Below are 21,503 nucleotides of genomic sequence, written 5' to 3'. Positions count from 1 at the left end.
GACAAAAAATAGGTATCAGGTGCTCCTGAAGATTTATTGAGCGTGACATGTATATGAAACTCAGTCATATTAATCTTGCCATAGACTGTAATAGTTTGTCCCTGCTGTTAGGAGATTTCAATACTGCAGTAAAACATCACAGACATAATTCTGATCTGTTTAGACTCATATTCTTGAGCTTCACATCAAGGTCTTGAACTCAGATCTGCAATGATTTCCAGCAACCAGGGAAGATGCGCTACAAACCTGAGCTTTATGGGCAAGTCCTCCGCAGCTCCTGTTTTAATGACTTATTCATGACAATAAATTAGCACATGACAGGCCCCCACCTTTGAAACAGAAAGGTTACTGCTTTAATTAAACTTCTTAATTGGCATGGCCACCTCCTCCCACCCAGAGCTGACAGTGAATAAACATAGGATGTCACTGCATCCTTCTTACGAACAGACACAGAGACATTTCAGAAAATCAATGACAATGATTAAGAGAGTTCTCATTCCTTGCTCCTACCTACATTTTAGTTTCCACACCAAGTGTATTGACTAAATGTCTCCTCCCAGAAGGTTATGTATACATGCTTTCTGCAGAAAGAATCCACAAAGTTTCTTGTTAGAGGCAGGCAATACTGCTCAAATTCCTAGCAAGCATCTTCCTTTATTGTTTGCAGTACAAGCCTGGTGTGGTGTGGGCACTCTAAAAGCCTGGAAAGAGATATTCTGCATTCAGAGATCTTCTAGTCTCCAAAACAGATAAAAAGCATCCAGGAAAGAAGTGATGTTAGTTTTTCCTGCATGGAGAGCCTGGCAGTAGGAGGGGATATGGCTCCTGGTTCAGGATGGAAACCCCATAGTAGGGTCCCTCTTCGTGATCTTTGTCCCCTGAGAGATCAGGCCAGCGACTGCACCATCCCATAGCTCAGCAGATTTGGCGTTTGGGAGGCCGTCATTGTGGTATTTGAAGAGCAGCCATAAGAAACAGACCAAAGAACACCCTTCCCATAATGTGTAAAGCTCCTAAGAATTGATGAAGGCGTGTTGACCCAGCCTTCCTTGTCTACTCCAGCTGCTCTGCATGGTCCCAGTGATGGTCAGATCTGGGCTTGAGTCACAGCACAATACGAAGCAGATGGAGCTCAGTGGTGAGCCTGGCTCCTGATACTCTACTGCTAAAGAGCAATCTTCTTGAAGAGATTTTTTTTTCTTTAAATCCCTAGCTGACCCAGATTAGGAGCTTTTACTGTTGGCAGCAGTGCTTTGTGCACTACTGCATTATTAGTCAAAGATATATTTTTGTATCTTAAAAACTTGCATTTATTCATCAGAGTTTTAGATACAATTTTTCCTATAAAGACCTAGGGAGGTGTCACCAGAATTACCTGTGAAACATGGCCCAGCAATTGGCAGAACATGTTTTCTTAAATGGGTTTGAATGTATATCAGGTTAAGTTAACCAAACCTTCTTGACCTCTCCTCATTGCTCCAGTGAACATCAATCACTGCAGTGGGATCCACCTACCAGCAAAGCTGAAAAAACTGTTCAGCTTATGACAATGATACAGGTTCCTTGCAGTGACTGTGCTGCTGCATGTCATGTGAGCCGAGGGAATGTCAGGAAGATGTGCCAGGGGGGGTTTAGGCTGGACATTAGGAAAAAGTTCTTCACCCAGAGGGTGCTGGACACTGGAACAGGCTCCCCAGGGAGGTGTCACGGCCCCAAGCCTGACAGTGTTCAAGAAGAGACTGGACAACGTCCTCAGACACATGGTGTGAACTGTGGGGTTGTCCTGTGCAGGGACAGGAGTTGGACTCCATGATCCTTGTGGGTCCTTCCAACTCAGGACATTCTGTGATTCTAGCTCTTCCAGTCCATCTCTGGAGAGAAATAACTTGACTGATGTTTAAACCTCAGTAAAAGAGGTTTTTCTCTCTGTTGCACAGGCAGATACCTGCAGGGGGGTGTGTGAGCTCCACTGTCATCAGCTGATGAATGGTAATTTATTACGTTTCTGTAATTCAGATGTGTATCCAAGTCCTGGGGCAAGAAGTGTGTGTGTGTGTATGTATGTACGTATGTATCACTGTCACAGAAGAGCTGCGGTTGGAAGGGATCTCTGGAGATCACCTAGTCCAAAACCCTGCTCAAAACAGGGCCAGATACAGCAGGTCACTCTGGGCTGTCTCTGGTCAGGCTTTTAATGTCTCCAAAGACTTAGGCTCCACAACTTCTCTGAGTGACCAACAGTGATGGCAGAGCAGCACTTGCTTTAATCCAAGCTACAGAGATACTACAATCCCCTGCTCCCACATACGTGGCCAGGACAATGCCTCTGCCTCTCTCCTGTCCTCCAGTCAAGGGGCAACTCCTTTTGTGGTGTGGATACACTGCTGAAGAGACGTACCCAATACATGTGCAAGCTCTCATCCCCAGAGTTACCAAAATATTTAGGAGCTTTTATGTTTTTGAATTCAATCATGCCTAAAAGACCTTTGTAGGTGCAGAGCCTGTTTGTAAGGCTCCCATCACTATAGCCTGAACTGCCCATGATTCTGAGCACATTCTTCCTCATAGTGGCCCAAGATACAGAAAAAAAAAATAAAAAAGAGTTCAAATGGTTTGTCCGTCTCTGAGACACAGCAGGGATACCAGGTTGTTCCGCCTGAGCTCCAGACCTGAACCATTGGTTCACATTCCCTCTCTATTCCAGTATTGCCTGTAACCAACTGGTAGCTTTAAAGTAAGAGAAGTTGGTACATGCACCTGGCTTCAAATTGCAAATATTAGAAATAGATTCAGGCTTTAGGATCCAAATAACCCTGGATCTGTATGCGTACTTTGCAGTTAATGCCTAAAAAGCATGAGGGATTTGTAAATTGTGTCTCAGAGAGGCATCTTGGAGCTACTGACACTCCTACTGGAGGATTTGAATGGTGCTGCTGATTTTGCCTTTTAGGTTGTTAGGTCATGACTAAACAACAGATAAAAACGAAACTATGCAATATTATGACTGTTGCATATGGGGGCTGAATGACTTGGCTAAAGGCAAATGTCCAAAGAAGCACTGAAACAGAGCAGCTGCTTTATGACCCCTTTCCTCCTCCTCCACAACAGTTGGGGCTTCTCAACTGCTGCCCAAATCTCTAGGAGACATCTCCCACTGTAAGAGCACAGGAGGTACTGCAGGGCAAAATAATTTGGTTTTGCTGCCTTTTGACATGCAAAGATCCTCCTCTGACTTTTCTCACATGGATATATATTTCCTACCCAGCTACAGGCTTTGTGCTGTATATATATTCTATATCATAGAAACACCAAGGGCAGGCCCTACACCTCTGGATTACATTAGAGAGAGGATATGCCCATGGATGTGTCCATAGAGGCTGGATGAGTTGAAGTCTGACTGTGCTGGACACTGTATGAACACAGTCCTGCTCACACATGGTTTTTGGGACAGCTGAACTCAGCTATTTGGGGATTTGAACTGCTCTACAACACAGACTTCTATATAGCAAGTATAGGGCTCCAACAAAAGATCTCCTTTTCTTTACTAGTTTTTGCACAACTGCTTACAAGTAGCACAAAAACCTTCCAGGATCTGTAGACCATAAGTTGAAAAGCACTGATTTAATAAACAAAACACTAACAGCTGAGACAAGCAAGCATGGAAAAATCGTAAGGAAGTAAATTGGATGTGCAGAGTTATTAGCCAGAGCAATTATCACAATTTCTTGCATTCTAAACTATCTTCAGGTTGCAGTTCATTGCACATGCTATAGAACTTGCCCCCCCACCCCCCTTTTTTTTTCCGTGTGCTTTCATTTCTAATAACGTGTGTGAGGCCAAGTCTTTCAGGAAGCAAATATGATCAAGCAGCAACCCAGGGCAAGCACAGCATTTGGCAGTGGTGTATATCGATATCATAACACCAGTTCCCATTAGCAGCCCTGCCTCAACTAATGTACACAAGGGCTGTGGTCAATGAAAAGAACTCGATGGATGGTGAGAACAGTTAGTCTCAGCATCGCTTCTCATGGTCATTATTGGCAGGCTTTCCTATGAATTCTTTAGGAAGAGAGGGCGCTGGACTGGGGGCCCTCATGGGCTCAGTCTCTACTGTCACAAGCCACCATGTCACACGAGTTCCCAGGTGTGCAGCCATCACCTCCTAAACCAAGCTTCTCCTCTGCCTCCAGTGCTCCTCCCGCAAGGTCACAGCTGAAGCACTCTCCTCCAGTGACTGGAAAACCACGTTTGATTTCCAGCCTAAAGTTATGTGTGTCTGGTTGATAGACATTTGTACTTGTGCCAACAGTTGTCTTTAGCTTATGTGTTGTTTTTTTCTTTCTCTGGTGCTTACCTCCTTGATGTATTAACAGACAGCACAAGTGAAACAGCTTTTGTTTTGCCAGACTAAACTGGCCAAATTCATTCAATTCCCTCTCACTGGACATGTTTGGGGCTCCATCCAACATCTCTTTGCATGCCAGCCTGCTCCAGTTGGAATGACTTTGGGCTAGAGGAAGCTGTGATGACACATTTTTCCAGAAAAGGTTGTAAGGGAGGAAAAATATGCTTTTGCTCTTTCAGATGTCTCTGGCCTGTTACAAGCTGTGACTGTATTTGCTGTCTTGTGCAAGCACATTGCATAGGTGCTCACAGCACAACGATGTAATTTCTTAAGGCTACGTCTGTGTCAGGCCAGTAAAGCGAGCCAGGGCCTGGCGGCGTGGCATGGCTCTCATCCACACAGCTCCACTCTCATAATCTCTAAATCAGAGTGACCTCATCCAAACAGCCCGCTGGAAGCGATCCCCGGCCGGTGCTAATCCCCAAACCGTGCCTGGGCATTGTCTAGCAGGGAGCTGGTTAGCCCCGGTCAAACAGTGCCAGGAGGCACATAAACATTTATCCACGCCAATGGTCACAGGGAAGTTCATAAACCTGCCCTGACTCGGTTTAATTAATTAGCGGAGAGGGAGTTTTAGTGCATGACGGGCGCTTCAGACTTCACTCCAGGCCCACTGTTCCAGCTCTCAAACGTAGAGTGTTTTTCCTTTATGATATTCCCAATTCACTGATGCCTCCTAACTGTCTATTGTCTGCAAGTATCATTAGCCCTCACTTTTTTTTCCAGAAGAAATCTAACTAAATCTGGCTCCAAGGAATTTCACCCACTATGTCCCCCCCGTTCCTATCATTTTCCTTTCAGACAAACCTGTTGTGTTTGTTCTTGGCTATTTCCTGACAGACCTCCAGCTTGAATACCAGTCTCCGCTTCTTCCAACACAAACAATAATTTCCCATGTGGCTCTTTTATCAAAAGTGTTGCTGAAGTCCAGACAGATTAGATCTAAAGCATTTCCCATGTCTAAAAAAGCCTATAGAGTACTTTGTTTGGTCTTTTATTTTTTTTTAATTTTATTTTCTTATCAACGAAAGCTATCAAGTTTCCCTGACTCAAGTGACCTTGGTAAAGCCCTGTTATATTTTTATTATATTTTTTCCTTTACTTGCATGTCTTCAGTCCTTCCTTCAAAGTTAGTTTACATGTCGTTCAAAATTTGTACTGAACATATCCAGCCCTTATTCTATGAATTCATGTGAATTCAGTCCCCGAGCAGCCCATGTCATGTGCATATCCCAGGCTCAGGAGGTCTGAAATTCTCCCTGTTTCTTGAGCACAATCAATAAATTAGGTGGGTTTAGGAAGTCTATGGTAGGCAGAAATAAAACCAGAGTTGGAGCTAGATCAGGCCTGCTATCCTGAGGCTGCTCGCTACCTCTCCGGAAATTTCCATTTTTTGATGGCATCAAATGAGCTGTGTAACATCCCATCGTTCAGCATGCTCAGGAAGAAAGTAATGGATGCATGAGTTGTAGGGCTAATCCCCTTGGTATTTAGCATTTAGGCAAAGGCCTTCTTTTTTCTCTGTGGGGGTTTTGCAGCCCATCCTGAGCCCTCAGCTGCTGCGCCAGCCATGACAACCTGCTCTGGCCGTGCTGACCTGGCCTGGCCGTGCTGACCTGGCCTGGCCGTGCTGACCTGGCCTGGCCGTGCTGCACAGACACACACATCCTGGGCACCAAGGGGTCTGCAAAGATGGATGTGTGGGGACGTGCAGGGCCAGCACAGATTCTGCTTAGAAGAAAGGACAGTACCTGCTGGTTTGATGCGTGTTTCGGATGAGCCTCCTCTGGAAATACCCCATGTGGGCAGGACCTGTGGTCCCCTTTTCAGAGAATTTGTTTATCAGCCGTGGCAGCTGTGTCAGGTGCTGCAAAGGCTCCTTCTTGATTGATTTCCAGTCCTCTTTACTTCAGGTTTCACCTCCTCTGCTGGCAAACCTGTCCCTCAACCGCCACTATTTCACAGCTTTCTGTATATGTATATGTACATATGCATACATACAGGGTGTTTAAAAAAGATGGACCCAATTTCAAAGCAATATATTTCATGATGGCAACATCTTACAATTACATAAAAATTCACAAACAGTTTTATGAGGGGCATCTAGGGTAATAATTTGAAACTCTATGCTCCAGTTTTTCAAATGGTACGAGTTTCATTTGTGGGCAGTTCATCCCCTGTGGTTGCAGAGATATAGTGATTTCAAACTGGGCCCATCTTTTTGAAAAGTCCTGTACACATATACGTATATAAAATACATTTATTTCAAGCAATCCTCTGTCTCCTTTTCTTCTCAGCCCAATGCAAACGACCCAGCAGCTGCAGACAAGCTCCTTGTCCACAATCTCCAGCAGGCTCTGCTCCAAAAGTCTGCTGGTCTTAATCTGGGACAAAGGAGCTCTTTCCCTATTTAGCTGGAGGGTAGCTATGGCAACATGGCACAAAGACATCTCAATAGCTGGCTAAGGCCCTACCAGCCCCCTATGTAGCAGACAGACACTGTTCGCTGGTACTTAAACTCTGCTTCATTTTGACAAAGGCGTCGTTTATTACCTAGGACTGGGCCCCTGGCTCAAAATGTTCGGTAGCTGGAAGCGAAAGCAAGCACTTGCAACCCCCTCGACAAATGGGACATTTCAGGGGATGTCCATGTAACGGGTAATGAAAGAAGCAGTGGAGAGGGAGGGGAGGAAATGAATGAGCGGAGATTGCAGCAGCTGAAGGGAAGCTCGTTGCAGGAGATGGCGAAAGGCTGCTCTGAGTTATGGCTTGTCTGTCTGGGAAAGCTGCACTGATACAGCTTTCCTTTTTGTCTAGTATGAGCTGCCTGTGGCCACACACGAATTGTTTCACATGCTTTCAGACTGCCTTTAAATGGAAATGCTGCTTTTTTTTGTGTGTGTGAAAGGGCTGTTTCCCTTCTTTGTGTCATAAAGACGATAGTGCAGCCACAGCAAAACTCTCTTTCCTCTACCTACCAGCCTGCACATGTAACCGTCATTGTCTCTGGAGCTTATCAGACGTACATTTGGGAGAGCTTTTTGGAAAAATGGCTTACAGACACCTTGCATGTAGCACTGCATCAGGGAGGCCTGCTGGGGAACACCAGCACTGCACTTCTGCGTCTCAACATAAAGCCCAATTCCTGTGTTAACCTGCCATATCTCCTCTCCTCTCCTCTCCTCTCCTCTCCTCTCCTCTCCTCTCCTCTCCTCTCCTCTCCTCTCCTCTCCTCTCCTCTCCTCTCCTCTCCTCTCCTCTCCTCTCCTCCTCTCCTCTCCTCTCCTCTCCTCTCCTCTCCTCTCCTCTCCTCTCCTCTCCTCTCCTCTCCTCTCCTCTCCTCTCCTCTCCTCTCCTCTCCTCTCCTCTCCTCTCCTCTCCTCCCCTTTTCCTCCTTTTAACTTCTACAGCGGTTTTGGAGATGTTCCAGAAAAAAAAATTGACATTGTTTCAACTTCTGGGCAGTGATACCACAGATTTCACCAGATTTCACTCTCTGCTTTTGCCATAGCTCTGGCTGAAGCAATCCCGAAAAATACTAGTCAAGAAGCAAAGCGCTGTGGAGATGCCTTCATTCCTGGCCATGTATTGTCTGATGCAGAGGTCTAAACCAGCAAGCACCTCTTCATTTCTCCTTCATGTCACTGGCAGCATTCCTCTCTGCAAAATCCTGCTGCACCCTGGACTACGAAGCTGCCCAGGCTTGCACATGTGGGCTTGGCTGTGCAGCCTGGGGACATGGCTGTGGCACACGTCGCATGGTGCCTCGTGGCCCTGGCCTCATCCAGCACCTGCCTCAAGCAACCCCACGCGTTGCTCGGGGAATCTTCTGCTCTGCTCTGCTCTGCCCCAAAGTGTTTCACAGCAGTGGCAGAGCCAGGATGTGCTGCCTCTTTGACCAGCTCCACTGCCTTAATAAGTCCATTTCAGGCAGCCGCCAGTGCTGGCTGATGGCGTTAGTGGTTGTGGTATCGCCACAGATACATGCAGGCACTTTCCTCACCAATTAGTTTCCTTAAAAGCATCACAGACTCTGCAGAGCCACCAGCCCCGGTGCAGGGCCATCTGTCTGGCATTACCAGTCCTGTCACCTACTAGTGACAAGTACCTTGAGAGCAGCAAGCCAGCTGGTGCACGGCGGTCACCCGTGCTGACAGCGGGGATGTCCTCGGGTGTTCTGCATGCTCGGTGCCTCCACCTGCTCCCTGGCCACACATGTAATTGTGAGACCCGAGGGGCGGGAGGTGGATGAGCCTCACCTCCCCACACCCCAGCCCAGCTGCAGGCTTGAAGCACAAGGCAGGGAGGTGGGGAGCTGCCACATGGCCCCATTGAGCCTCACCAAGGTGGGCAGCACCAGCTGGCAACCAGCCTTTGCTGATTACAACCATGCACCAAGCCTCAGCACGTCCAGGGTGTGCAAAACCCTTTCTGCTCACTTGAAGGAAAGCTGGAGGCATTCAGCAGATGGCTATCATCTCAGAAGACCACCAGTTCACCTCAGGCTTGTGAGGGTGCAAAGGTGATATAAGGCTTGCTCCAGATTGCTGGGATACCACGTATGAATGCAGAAGGCTCAGAAAAACCCAAATATGATGCTAGCAAATAGCTCATATTATGTTTGTTGCTGCAGAAGGCTGATGTAGCAGCAAGCTGTTTGCAAGGCAATGGCTATTCATCACTCAAAAATATGCTAATATATTAGACTGGATAGTTTATATTTCATCTATGCTCCTCTGCATTTCCATATGTAACCTCCTGCTATTGAGCCCAACAGGCTGTAGACCTATCTGAAGAAATCAAATTAACTCATGGAAAGTTGGCTGCTGCAAAAAGCGTGAATCTATCTCACACTCTCTTCCACGCCACTTGGCTGGCAGCACCAGCTTTGGGACCAGTGAGGATGCTCATCGTCTACACCCATGTGAGAGTTTCTGGTACCTGGGCACCCTTCCTGCTTCTCACAGTTGCTGTGGCGGTCCCCAACTCTCTAATTACCAGCTCTCAGGGACTTGCCCTCTGCCTTACCCCAATAACTCACTGCCTCCTGTAGACTCTTTTTCCAGCTTTCACCACAACCTATCTGAGCTGTTTCAAAGTCTTAATGCCATTTCAAGCTATTGCTTTGTTGGATGATGGTGCTGAGAACTCTGATGTGCCCCAGAGCTGAGGTGGAGGGAAGGAGAGGAGGCAGGGGCGGGACAGCACACCCCTGAGACCCGCTCAGGCTGCCATGAACCTGCTGACAGCTGCACCACAGGCCGAGAATAAGCACCAAGATGACCTCTCCAGATCCTCAACTTGCTGCCTTGCCTCAGGAACATTCCTGCCTGCCATATGGGCAAAGACACATTTTCTGGGCAGCAGCAACATACCTATTATGTTTTTTCTCTTGTTTCCAAAAGGACCAGGATGTACCTTTTTGATACCTTTACCCAGCAGCTTCAGTCAAATTTGGCACAGAGGCACAAGCTCTGAAGTTCTAACTGCCAGCTAACTCCAGGAGAGCAAAGCAGCAGAAGAGGAGGAGAGCAAGCCCTGGAGAAAAATACCACTGAAGTTTCAGTTTGAATACACACCAGAGAACAGTATGAGGTCAGTGTAGGTGACTACATGTGCATTTGGGGTGGCTGGCACCCACGGAATCATAGAATGTCCTGAGTTGGAAGAGACCCACAAGGATCATCAGGTCCAGCTCCTGCCCCTGCACATGACAACCCCACAGTTCACACCATGTGTCTGAGGACATTGTCCAGTCTCTTCTTGAACACTGTCAGGCTTGGGGCTGTGACACCTCCCTGGGGAGCCTGTTCCAGTGCTCCAGCACCCTCTGGGTGAAAAACCTTTTCCTGATGTCCAATCTAAACCTCCCCTGGCACATCTTCCTGCCATTCCCTTGGGTTCTGTTGCTGGTTGACAGAGAGAAGAGCTCAGCACCTGCCCCTCCTCCTCCCCTTTGAGGAAGCTGTAGACCATGATGACATCTCCTCTCAGTATCCTCTTCTCCAGGCTGAACAAATCAAGTGATTTTACCCAATGGGATCCTACAGCCATGCCACATATGTACCGTCACCCCAGAGGTATGGTCCCTGGGGATGTCAGCAGGGATGTCCATGAGCTGTGTCAGCCCCTGGGATTGTCCCAAGTGCCTGTTGGGATGGCAGAAGGACACCTACATGCCACTTTTTGAGCGACCAGAGGTACCTCCCACCCCTTCCTGGCAGATAGGATGGTTTCCAGCAGCACAACACCCCCACAGCACAACACCCCCAGGGAGCCCAGGGACAGAGGACACTCACATTTTTAGCTTTACGCCTCAGATGCTCAAGCAATGACATCAGCAGGGCTCTGTGCAGGCGGGAGGGGGCTCGTTCCCAGCCTCCAAACCGCAGCTGGTGAAAAAGCCCAGCACAGTGGGAAAGCAAAGCCGAAAGCTGCAGCTCGCTCCCCGGCACGTCTGGAGTGCAGACCTTTTCCTTTCTGGTGGCCAGAAGCGGGCAAGGCTGTTCTTATCTAAAGGTCAGCGAGAAGACAGCTGAGAAATATCACTGTCTCTGGTCTGTCAATGTGCACATCGCACAGATATTGAAATAAGACTGGATGGGGGCTGGGGATTGGTTGCAGGGGAGACGAGGGTTGGAGGGGTTACGTTTTGTTCTAGAAAAAGATGCATTAGCTTGTCCTAAATGCTGAAGTTGTTATGGCGTTTTCCTTTGCTGGTTAGATGAAAGCGGGGGAAAAGGAGGTCTGGAACTTGTAGTCCTGAATCATTTAATGGTCATGATCTGTACTTTGAAGCAAGATAATAAAAGACATCTTTTCATGCTGTTCATTTCAGGAGCCTTTGCTCTTCAGCCAGGATTTTTCTGCCTGCTGGGAACAGGCTGATGGAAAAAGTATTAAAACTTTCAGAAATCCTGTCTGAGACTTTTACTTTGTTCTTTACCTCTGAGGTTTACGTAGCATTTGTATGGCCTTATCCATCAGACAGCACAATAAACATCAAGAACCTTCAGGTCACAGAGGAACTAAGTTGCCAACCCAAAGCTCAACTGATTTCTCATAAGTCCCAGATGCTGCACCAGGGCAGTTTAAACACCAGAGAGTTCTAGAAAGCCATGAAGAATTTATCTCTCAGGCTCTTCCTAACTCCTGAAGTTGCCAAAAACCAGGAGGAATGGCTGTCATGTCCCACCCAGCAGTATGGGAGAGAGGGAGAGGTGACTCAGGTTGGTGTGTCTCCTTGGTTGGAAAGCAGTGTACACAATACTTAAGGTCTGTAAACAAAAGGCTTTTATTTTGCAACTTGGCCCAACTGGCAAATGATTTGGTGGCAGAAGGATTGATGTGATTGAAGGTCAATTGGCAAACATAATAGTCTGCAGCACATGTGTGGCTGTAAATCTTATGTTACTATATTACTTGTAAAAAGGAAATAAAAAGAATAGAAGTATAGGGAAGAGAGAAAAGAGATTTCACCATCCTTATGGCTCCGCAAGGTGTATGACGGAGTTCACAGTCTTGGATCCAGAGATGTACAGCATCCTCTGGTGTCTTGTTCAGTTCCTGAGGTGAGACTGGTGGGTGAGGTGGTCCTCAGGGTGGCGGGCGGGCACGGTGGCCACCACCCCAGTGCTTACACAGGTGGGCTTTTATAGTCCTCTGGATTGCCTGCTCGCATAATCTTCGGTCTTTTGTGCAGGCATCATGGTTGGGGAAGGGGTGATTGCAAAAGATGGAAAAGTCCTGAAGGGTCTCGAGCGGTCAGGGGTCTTCTCCCTTAGCGCCATGCTGGGCCTATCAGAAGACAGGGCTACATGTTCTTCAACACAACCCCCACCTCCTGTAGTAGCCAGCCGGCCTTTGTTAGTGTGTTGTTGATATGTAAATCTCAATTCACCTTATCCTGAATGTCCCATTTCCTGCTCCTAGGGATGTCCCATCTCCTGTGGCTGGATGAACTGTTTTTGCCACCGTGTTTGAGTCATTACCCTTTTCAGTCTCTGACGATGACCAGAGTGAGCGTTCAACAGCAGACGTTGCTGATGGGCTGCTCATCACTGCTGCCACATGCTACAACGTCTGACGTTGGGTTCTGGAGGAGATCTAGGGACATTATGCATACATGGGAGAACTGAGTTCTAAAGAGGCATATGAAGTAGCTGCCATGCCCAAGAGACACTCAAATCAGGCATTGTCAGGAATTGTCTTTTAGCTATCAAAGACGAGCAGCATGACCATGTAGATAATTGTCTGACACAGCAGCAACCCTGAGCGCCCTGAGCCACCTGGGGAGGGCAGGGGCACTTCTGCTGTTTGAATTGCAAGTGGGTTTAGGTGTGAGGTGGACTTAGGTAAAATCACATATCTAAGCACTCAATTAAGAAGTTCTGGTTCTTCAGAAAATCTGAGGTAAATCCTGAGTTGTCTACACAGTTCGGTACCTCCACAGAGAGGCAGCAGATGCAGAGATATCTTCATGCCTGCAGGTCTAAACTTGGCTAAGACCCAAGTCCGAGTTGGATTTCTACACCTTTTACAGGGATTTTGCCTTATTTTTTTAGTCAGTTGGAGGCTAAATACGGATAATCTCAGCTCTCTTCCAGGTGTATTGCTATACTATGCTGTTAAATTTTTAATGAAGCCAAGATACTGCTTTTCCAAAGAGCTTCTGAAAATCAATAGTGCTTTTTTACAACGATTCATCTTTACAATGGTAGGTCAATAAGGAGGAAAGCCCCAAAGCCTCCAGAGATAAAGCTATGTTCTTACCTGAAGTGCTGAATTTTATGTGACAAAGTTTGGTAAGATTTGTGAACAGATGAATAATTTAGAGGATGTATCACCACTACGTCACTTGTGTTGCGATATTGTTTTTTTAGAGCTATCAAACTGATCTTTGGTAGCAATGAATTATTTGGAGGCCAAAGGTGGCTTAGTATTTTAGAATTTTATCACAACAGAATTACTGGTCTGATTTTCATACAGCACTTCTTATACTATTATTTTTAATCATTCTACTTGAAAGCAAAAACTAATTGGTGAATAGGAACACTAAGGCATCCTTTAGGTAACCTATTATTAAGTCTGACAATCAATATTCAGATTTATCATGCCAGAATAAGTAACCCCCTGGAAAAAAGTGGAAGTGTCTGGTAAATTAATATTTGTAGTAAATCACCTTTGTTTTATTACCTTAGGAATGCTTTGTTTGATTAAAACATCAACAGCTAGATTAATTTGACTCTACCTTGGGAGTCATATTCCTATAAAACTCTTGCAACGTGTCTGCTTCCTTTAACTTCAGTGAGACTGAAAGAAATGCCCAGGGTTTTTCCTAAGTTTGCATACTTTCCTGAGCTGCAGTGTATGTTTGTGAGCTGTCGTTGACTCTTGACACCCTCTGCTTGCCATAGGAAGGAAAAACGAAGAGGAAAAGTATATTCATGCTGCCTAAGTTTAGGCACCTCTGCTAGAAGTGATTTCCTGGTGTTCCCCACACATTTATTGGGGAGAGCTTGGGGCTGCTGAGGAGGGATGCAGAAAGCCTGCATCTGGTACCAACCAAACTCCTTTCTCCAGCCATTCCCAACATATTCCTGCAAACTTTGGGATTTTCTCCACTCCTACTATTGAGCAGCCTCGGCAGCTGTTGGCAACTTTGACTTGTCTCTGTTTACTTGGCCTGTCCCTGGCTTGGGGAGACACACGACCTTGGACAAAGGTCCCACCCCCACTTCCCTTTGCACCCCCGGATGGATGTTGTCTGCACTTAGTGCTTTGTCAATACAGAGAGGCTCGAAGCCTTCACAAGCTATTTCAGGATTTATCTCACAGACTTCCTTGTTTTCTTTTTTCTCTCTAAATCTTATCACCAGTTTAGGTAAAAGCCTGTTCTCTGCTTTGAAGCCAGATAAACAATGGCCTAATAACTCTGCTATTATTTTTAGTTTATCCTTTCCCCCGTTTATTTCCTGTAAGGAAAAATCACTTCTGTTAATGGTATCAATCATAGTCCTTCAGGTCTTTTTGGTTAATCCAGCTGTTCTGTGACACTTGCTCTTATTTTTGTAGGTTTTCTTCTTCTATATTTTGTAACTTCATTCAAGTTTTATTCTTCTTTCACCTTTCTTGAAGGTTTTTTATGTAAAAATAGCTCTTGCGCTTTCATGGGTCACCCCTGAGACTGAAATGGCACAGCGTGAGAGGCTGAATTGGAGGATAACACTGGAGTTGGGTGCTTTGGATTATTCTCCGCTTCTGACAGAGTGGGATCAATAGCCAGGAGCAAATCACTCAACAAATCTATCTTGTTTGAGCTGTCTTTGAAATGAGAGGAATGTTTGCCAGTGTCTTATTGCTGGTTGTTTCAAACATAAGACCTAGAACACCCCGGAGTGAAGGGCACTGGATAGCTCTTGAACGAAAATGTATCATCTCACTCAGGTAAAACATTATGCAGAGAATAGATCACAGAATCACAGAATGTTAAGGATTAGAAGGGATGATGATGGTGAGATGGATGATGAGAAGGACAATGTGACCTCTCAGGAGAAAGCCCAGGGAAAATCTCTGCTGATACAGATCGCAGGCACAGATGTGGCAGATATGCCACCAGTGTAGAGAGAAGAATTAATAAAAACAAAAGTAAAGTAAATTGAAATTTCTGGGATGCACTCGTTTTACCCCCAAATAATTGGGTCTTTCCTTGAGGATATTAATATGGGATTTCCTTACTTTAATACAAAGACAATAGCAAAATTGTTTACAATTCAGCGAGTGTCGGCAACCACTTCTAGCTTTAAAAAAAGTGCAATATTTTCTTTCCAAAGGTTCTTGGTTTTTTTCACTGAGCTTGGGACCAGGCTCCTGGAGATAAAACACTCACAATGGATGTGGAGCCACATCTGAGTCAGGGATTGTCGCAAGGCTTCCCCCAGCAGTATGGCAGGGCAGAAAGGGGGAAGATAAAGGGTTTTATATCCAGGAGAAATCACATTTATCTCAAAGTGACAAGCAAGCGTGAGAACAATGCTCTTTATTTTATTGAACAGCAATCCTTTCTCTTCTCCTTTGCAGAATACGTTCAATGGCCAACTGGACTGTGTGCTGGAAACCATATTAGCAGATTAATTAGTAATGCATTTTTAACAATAGTGTAGAAGACAAGTATAGGAGAGAAAGATCAGGGAGTTGAACTGAATTATTATACTTGCATAGTTTTTTAGATTGACTACTTTATGCTTTTGATTAAATTATTAAAATTTATGTGTTTTTCAAGCAATAATCTTCTCTGAAAGATTATTTTCTCTTGACCCATCTCCATATAGAATTATTTCCATGGCAACAGTTTGAGTGATATGAGAAAGAAACAAAATTATGAACTTCCATGAACAAAAACGCAAGTTAAAAACCTAGTTTGATTTTAAAGCAAAAATACAGTTGATTTTTGCTTTATAAAAGGTAAGAGTAGCCACTGAAGGAGTCACAGCTGTATAAAGAGGAAATTCAAACTTGATCTTTCATTTTTTATATGTAGCAAATGTATTATTTTCAAAATAGGTTTATTAGCTTACTATTAGCCCTAATATATCAAATACTTATGTCTATTTGGAAGTATCTTTGAAAGCAATGGGACGTAAAAGATCCATTACTTCTCCTGAGTTAGCAGACCGATAAATCAATGCATAACAACCATCATTTGGTATTTCTCTGTAGTTTCCTCAGTGTTGAAATGTTTAGATAAGTTAAATGTTTTAAACGTAAGGCATAAATTAGAGAAATTAGATAAGCCAGGAGGGACAGATGATGTTCACCCTGGGGTAAGTGAGGGACCAGCTGAAGCACTCCTTGAGACATTAGCAATTATCTCTGAGTGCACAGCGAGGGTGGAAGAGGAGATCCCAGCAGGCTGGTTGAGAGCAAACAAGAGAAGAAAAGGGAGAAGGATGTGGATGGAGAGAAGACAGACCAGTCAGGCTCGCTTTGGTACCCAGAAGGATTCTGTGTGAATTATTCACAACTTTATAAGCACTAGCAGAATAAAATGCAAATATATCAAAAGTAGATTTTTCAAAAAGAAGACACATGAGTCCAGTCTGACACCTTTCTTTGACAGGACAACTGGTCCCAGGAACAGGGGAAAAGTAGCTGGTGTGTTGCATTATGACTTCAGAAATGCTTTTGTCATGGCCAAATGATGCTCTGATATGATTAAATCATACCAAGGGAGGTGCTGAACTCCTTGACAAATGACACCCAAAGGCAAGACGTCAACAGTTCACAGTTCACTCTCTAATGAAATTTTCTTCGCAAAAGTTTGCAGAGATTTTAGTCAATTTGTTTTTCACTTCAAGATGCACTTTCATTTCTGGAGGGATGAAGTCCCTGAAGGGAAGTTTGCAAACCTGCTGGAGGGATGCAGCAGTACTCAGAGCAATCTCTAAGTCATGGGAAAAACACAGCCAACGAAGGTGAACACAGTAAAATGTTGAACTTGGGAAGGAGGGATCAAATGTGTCAATACAAAGCAGGCAACAAACCAGCACCACCACCTCCACCACCCCAAAAAAACAACCAACCAAACAAACAAAAAACCAACCAACCAAAAACCCCAAAACATCCCCAGACATGAGATTATAACTGATAGATGATTAAATGTTAATTAAAGGGGAAAAAAAGGGAAAACCTGTTCTGGATTGCATTGGTGTGTCACAAGCTGTGATTTTGCTCTGCTTTTTGTTGATGAGTCTTGTGCTTGTGTGTTGAATCCCAGTTTAAAAAAGGCTGGTGACTGTCCAGAATGGGCAGCTGTGACAGAAGTTTGAGAAGTTTGAATAAGGAGGAAGGGCAGAGAAGTTACTCTGGAAAAGAGAGGACTGAGGGGAGAGGAGCAGGCAGCAGTCTCTCCAGATGTGGTGGTGAGGACAGCAAGCAGCTGGGTTGCACTTGGCAAGGCGTATTTGATTGAAGCTGCTGCAAACAGCATTTGGATGAGATAGCAGGAAAATATTTCCAACTGAAAAGCAGTGGAAGGAGTGGCCGGGGGAGTTTCTGAGCCTCTTCCACAGGTTCTCTTAGAGACCAGGTTAGACAAGTCTTCACCAGGGGCGGTCTAGTTATGCTTGTTCCTGCCTTGAAATGGGCTGAGAGGAGGTAAGCGCTGTTGCTGTCACCTGTGTTGGATGGTGCGTGCATGGAAGGCCACCAACATGTAGACTGTGGGAGGATGCAGCTGGATGATGGTCTCTTCTCCTGTTCAAAAGTTTTCTTCATAGTCAACAGAGGGTTTGTTCTCCATCACTCAGATGTCAGCAGAAGAGTTCTGGAAGCAGGAGAGGTACCAGGAGCATGTTTGATGCCCCCAGATTCACAAGCTTCCCAGGTGAAATACTCTTGATGCAAACTCCCTGGCTGCATTGTCAAAGAGCACCTGTGCCTCCTCGCATTGCTTCAGAGCTCAGCTCCTACACTCGCAGGACACCATCTATCCTGGACACATGCAAGACTGATACCTTGGAAAAGCACAAAACCCCCTGTTCTTTCTCAGATCTGTCATTACCTACCTGCACAGCTTTGAGTATATATTTATGTACTTAAATACTTTGCTGAACAGGGCCCAGAGGGAGAAGAGTAGTGCTAGGAACAGAGTCAAATTTGCCTAAAGGCTTCCTGAGGCAGGATTTACCTGGAGATTCATCAGCAAAAAAACCTCTTTTACCTAGGCAGGCTCTAAGCCTCTAATCTGATCCCATCAATAAACTACAGATTCAGCTATCAAGAATTCTGTATCATGACACTGTAATTGCTCGTTATTGTGTATTTTTATAAGTGCACCATGGCCCGTGGGCAGAGTGGCTGCTGGGGTGAGCAGGCTTTCCCACTGTAAGGTAATCAAGGCTTATGCAAAAGGATCGGCTGGGAACATGCACACTGTGTAATCCTTGCCGTTAAGCGACTGAAAACAGAACTTCCCACAGAGCCCATTTAATCCAGCAAGATGAAATTCACTTTGGATGGTTTCTGTTTCTCAAATCATAATGGACAAAGGAAGAAGCATCTTATCAGGTTGTGGAAAACATCAATCTCTTCAACAATTTTTAGAAACAGACGTTACCCTGTCCACAATGGATCTTCTAACATGTTTCTTCCTTTTTTGTAAATTTTCAGGCTTGTCTAGGAACTGCTTTTAAATTCTAATCCTTTAATCTCAGTGGGATAAAGTTTTTTTAAAAGCTAGCATTGGAAGTGCTCTTAAAAGTTGTGTGGAATGCACACAGCCTTTCAGAAGAAAATCAAACTCATGTTTATGTCTTCTCACTAATTTAAATCATGTTTATTACAAGGAGGCTACAGCCAGGATGGCTGTAAGAGAACTGGGGAAGTTTATTCTAACCACTGTTAAACTTTCCTGTTCTGTGGTAACAGCAAGATGAGACCTAAATATTTTGGGGAAACAAAGTTGGCTACGTGGGAGAAATGCAGACAGGATTGTTTTCAATAACAGGAGCTTGTGTTCATACATTATTTTGCACTTTTCAAGGTGCAGAAAAAAAACATTAATAGGTTAATTGCCATCACCAGCAAGATGCAGCTCTGGTCCCATCAAAGTTTGGTATGGGCTGAATTCAACAAAGCTTAATGGTTTTGAAAACACTAAAACAATCTTCTACAGGGACATTACTGTCCTGGCTGCTGCCTGCTCTGGGTCAGACAAAGCCTGGTGCCAGCAGCTTGGGGGACAGGACACCTCACAAGCTGGGCTGCCCAGAAACATGGCTTATTACCCAGCTGTTTTCTGGCCTAAGGAGGTTCAGTATTCAAAAAAGGGCTTCTTGAAAGAGGTGGGTGTGTATCAGTGGGATGCACAGACACTGGGATGTTTGCTGGTGGGAGTTTAGGTGTTGCTCAGAGACCAGGGCTGTTTGTGGGTTTTGGTGCCAGGACCTGGCACTTCTCAGCTGGTGGGACACTTGCCTCCCCAACCTGCCACTTGAGGTTGCCCATCTCAGCCCTTTACTCAGTAGTTTTCTCTCATGTGTTTACTTTTAGCAGTCAATAGCTATGGGCTTTCCTGTGCACAGGTTTCCTCCTGGGTCTGTGAGATCTGTGGTGTTGCAGTGAATGGCCCTGAAAGCCTTTCTGTGCCCTTCTGCCTACCTCTGCTCCTGGGAATCACCACTTCTACAGAAAAGAGCCTTCTAGAAACAGAGAATAAAAAAAGTGCTAGCAAGCTAAAAGCTCAACTTCTTTTTCTTACCATTTTCATTAAATAAAAGGAGTCTACTTCAGCCCAGGCTTATCTTTAGAATCTCAACAATGATTTTACCTTAATTTGATTTACTTCTACAGCACAAAGCCCTGGATCTAGACCTGATAACCTGCTCTTCTTTCCCTGGACAGAAGACCAAGTTCAGGGTGAATTAGCCTCTCCCAAGCCTACAGCTGAAGGACCAGCATAGAAGCCAGAGAGCACTTGCCTCTCTCTTCCCCTCCACACTGTGCTGAGGCACCAGCTACCACTGCAGATATGTGAGTATGTGGCACTCCCTAACATCTGGGGTGTTACTGGGACATGCTCCTGCCTGATGCCACAGGGAGAAGGCAGAGCCCACGCAGGACAGACCCCAGTGCTGTCCCTGTCCCTGCAAGCATGGACAACATCAGCAGCAGGGATACCCCTACCTTTCCACTCTGACCATGCTCATCAGGGTTTGTCCAGTACTTGCTGCCCTTTAACTGTGCTCTCTATTACTACAAGGCTTAAGGTCTTCAAGGGCCAAAAGATTTCCAGGCCTTTCTCTGACTTAGTTATTTTTAGGCTTTAAAGTTCAGCGGTGATCCTTTCCTCCTCCTCATGTCTGTGTTGTGTCCTGCTAGGATAAAAGGGAGAGCCTGTGCTTCCTTTGACTTCGGTCATCACCTCCTCATTTTTTATGATAAGAATCTCATAAACAATGTTAGATTCTTGTGTTTCAGTTTCACAGGGAAAATTAGTTTGTATGCTGCAACAGTTGAAGATTGAAGGTGGACCACAATCAAGTCACCATTTGGAAGTGCCTTTACCCATCTTCCCTTTGTTTGCAATACTTAGTTAAGCACATTAATATCTGAATAGAAATCAAAGTGCCTTCAGACAAGCTGGGACATCAGTTCAGTAAGAATAAAGTATTTCATTAGAAAGAGCTCAGTAAAATGAAAACACTCACTCTAAAACTGGCTTATAAGATAAAGGGCAACAAACTGCTACCCATGCCAAATGCAAACCAGAAATAACCAGAGTTTGCAAAGATACCGGTTTAATCACTAATTGAAAGGACTATTGTTCTGCAAACCTCGAGGCAGGAACTGTGTTGCTGTGGTGGGATCCAGTCCAGTCCCCAGAAGAGGGGCTAATGCAGCAGTGGGGATGAGCAGATTTCTGTGTGCTGGGTTTTGCGAGGTTGCATTGAGTTGAGAGGACTCATTCACAAATAGTCCCAGGCAATTCAGCCCTTCCAGACCATTTCCGGTAAATGGGACACTGGGTTTTGCATATTCTGAGGAGGTAATTGGAGCACCAGATGGGAAAATGCCAGGCAGCCATGTGCCTTTGTGTCACTCATGTTTGCTTCAGCAGTGTCCGTCTGGATTTAAATAAGGAGCCTTTCAAAGCCAGAGTTTAAATGCAGCATTTAGGGCTGCTTTGTCCCAGAACAGTAAAATGTCAGGAACCATAGGTCCGTTGCAGCAGTCTGGCTCAGCTGACGGGCTTTCTCTGCGCTGCTCAGATTTATGTGACCCCCTTTCCTGAGGTCTTCTATCTGTGGCCAACGTTTTCATGTCCCCTGGGACTGTGAAAGGCAATACCGCAATGACTCTGTGTGCACAGACATGGCAGTCGGCTCCTTGTAGATGCTGACAGTGGGATTTTCGTCACCAATTTAGCTTTGATGCTTTACGAAACTGCCTGTTTTATGTAATATGAAGCTGACTATAGCACATCCCCATGCAGTAATTAATTAGGTAGGCAAGGCTGTGCCCTCTTGGGACACGTTTCATTTTCACTCAAGATAATTGCAGAGGTACTGCAAATTGCCTTGCCAAGAGAGACTTCCCT

This window comes from Columba livia, chromosome 3 (assembly GCF_036013475.1).
Source record: "Columba livia isolate bColLiv1 breed racing homer chromosome 3, bColLiv1.pat.W.v2, whole genome shotgun sequence".
Lineage (NCBI taxonomy): Eukaryota > Metazoa > Chordata > Aves > Columbiformes > Columbidae > Columba > Columba livia.
The sequence above is the reverse complement of the archived record's forward strand: the minus strand, read 5'-3'. Positions refer to the sequence as shown.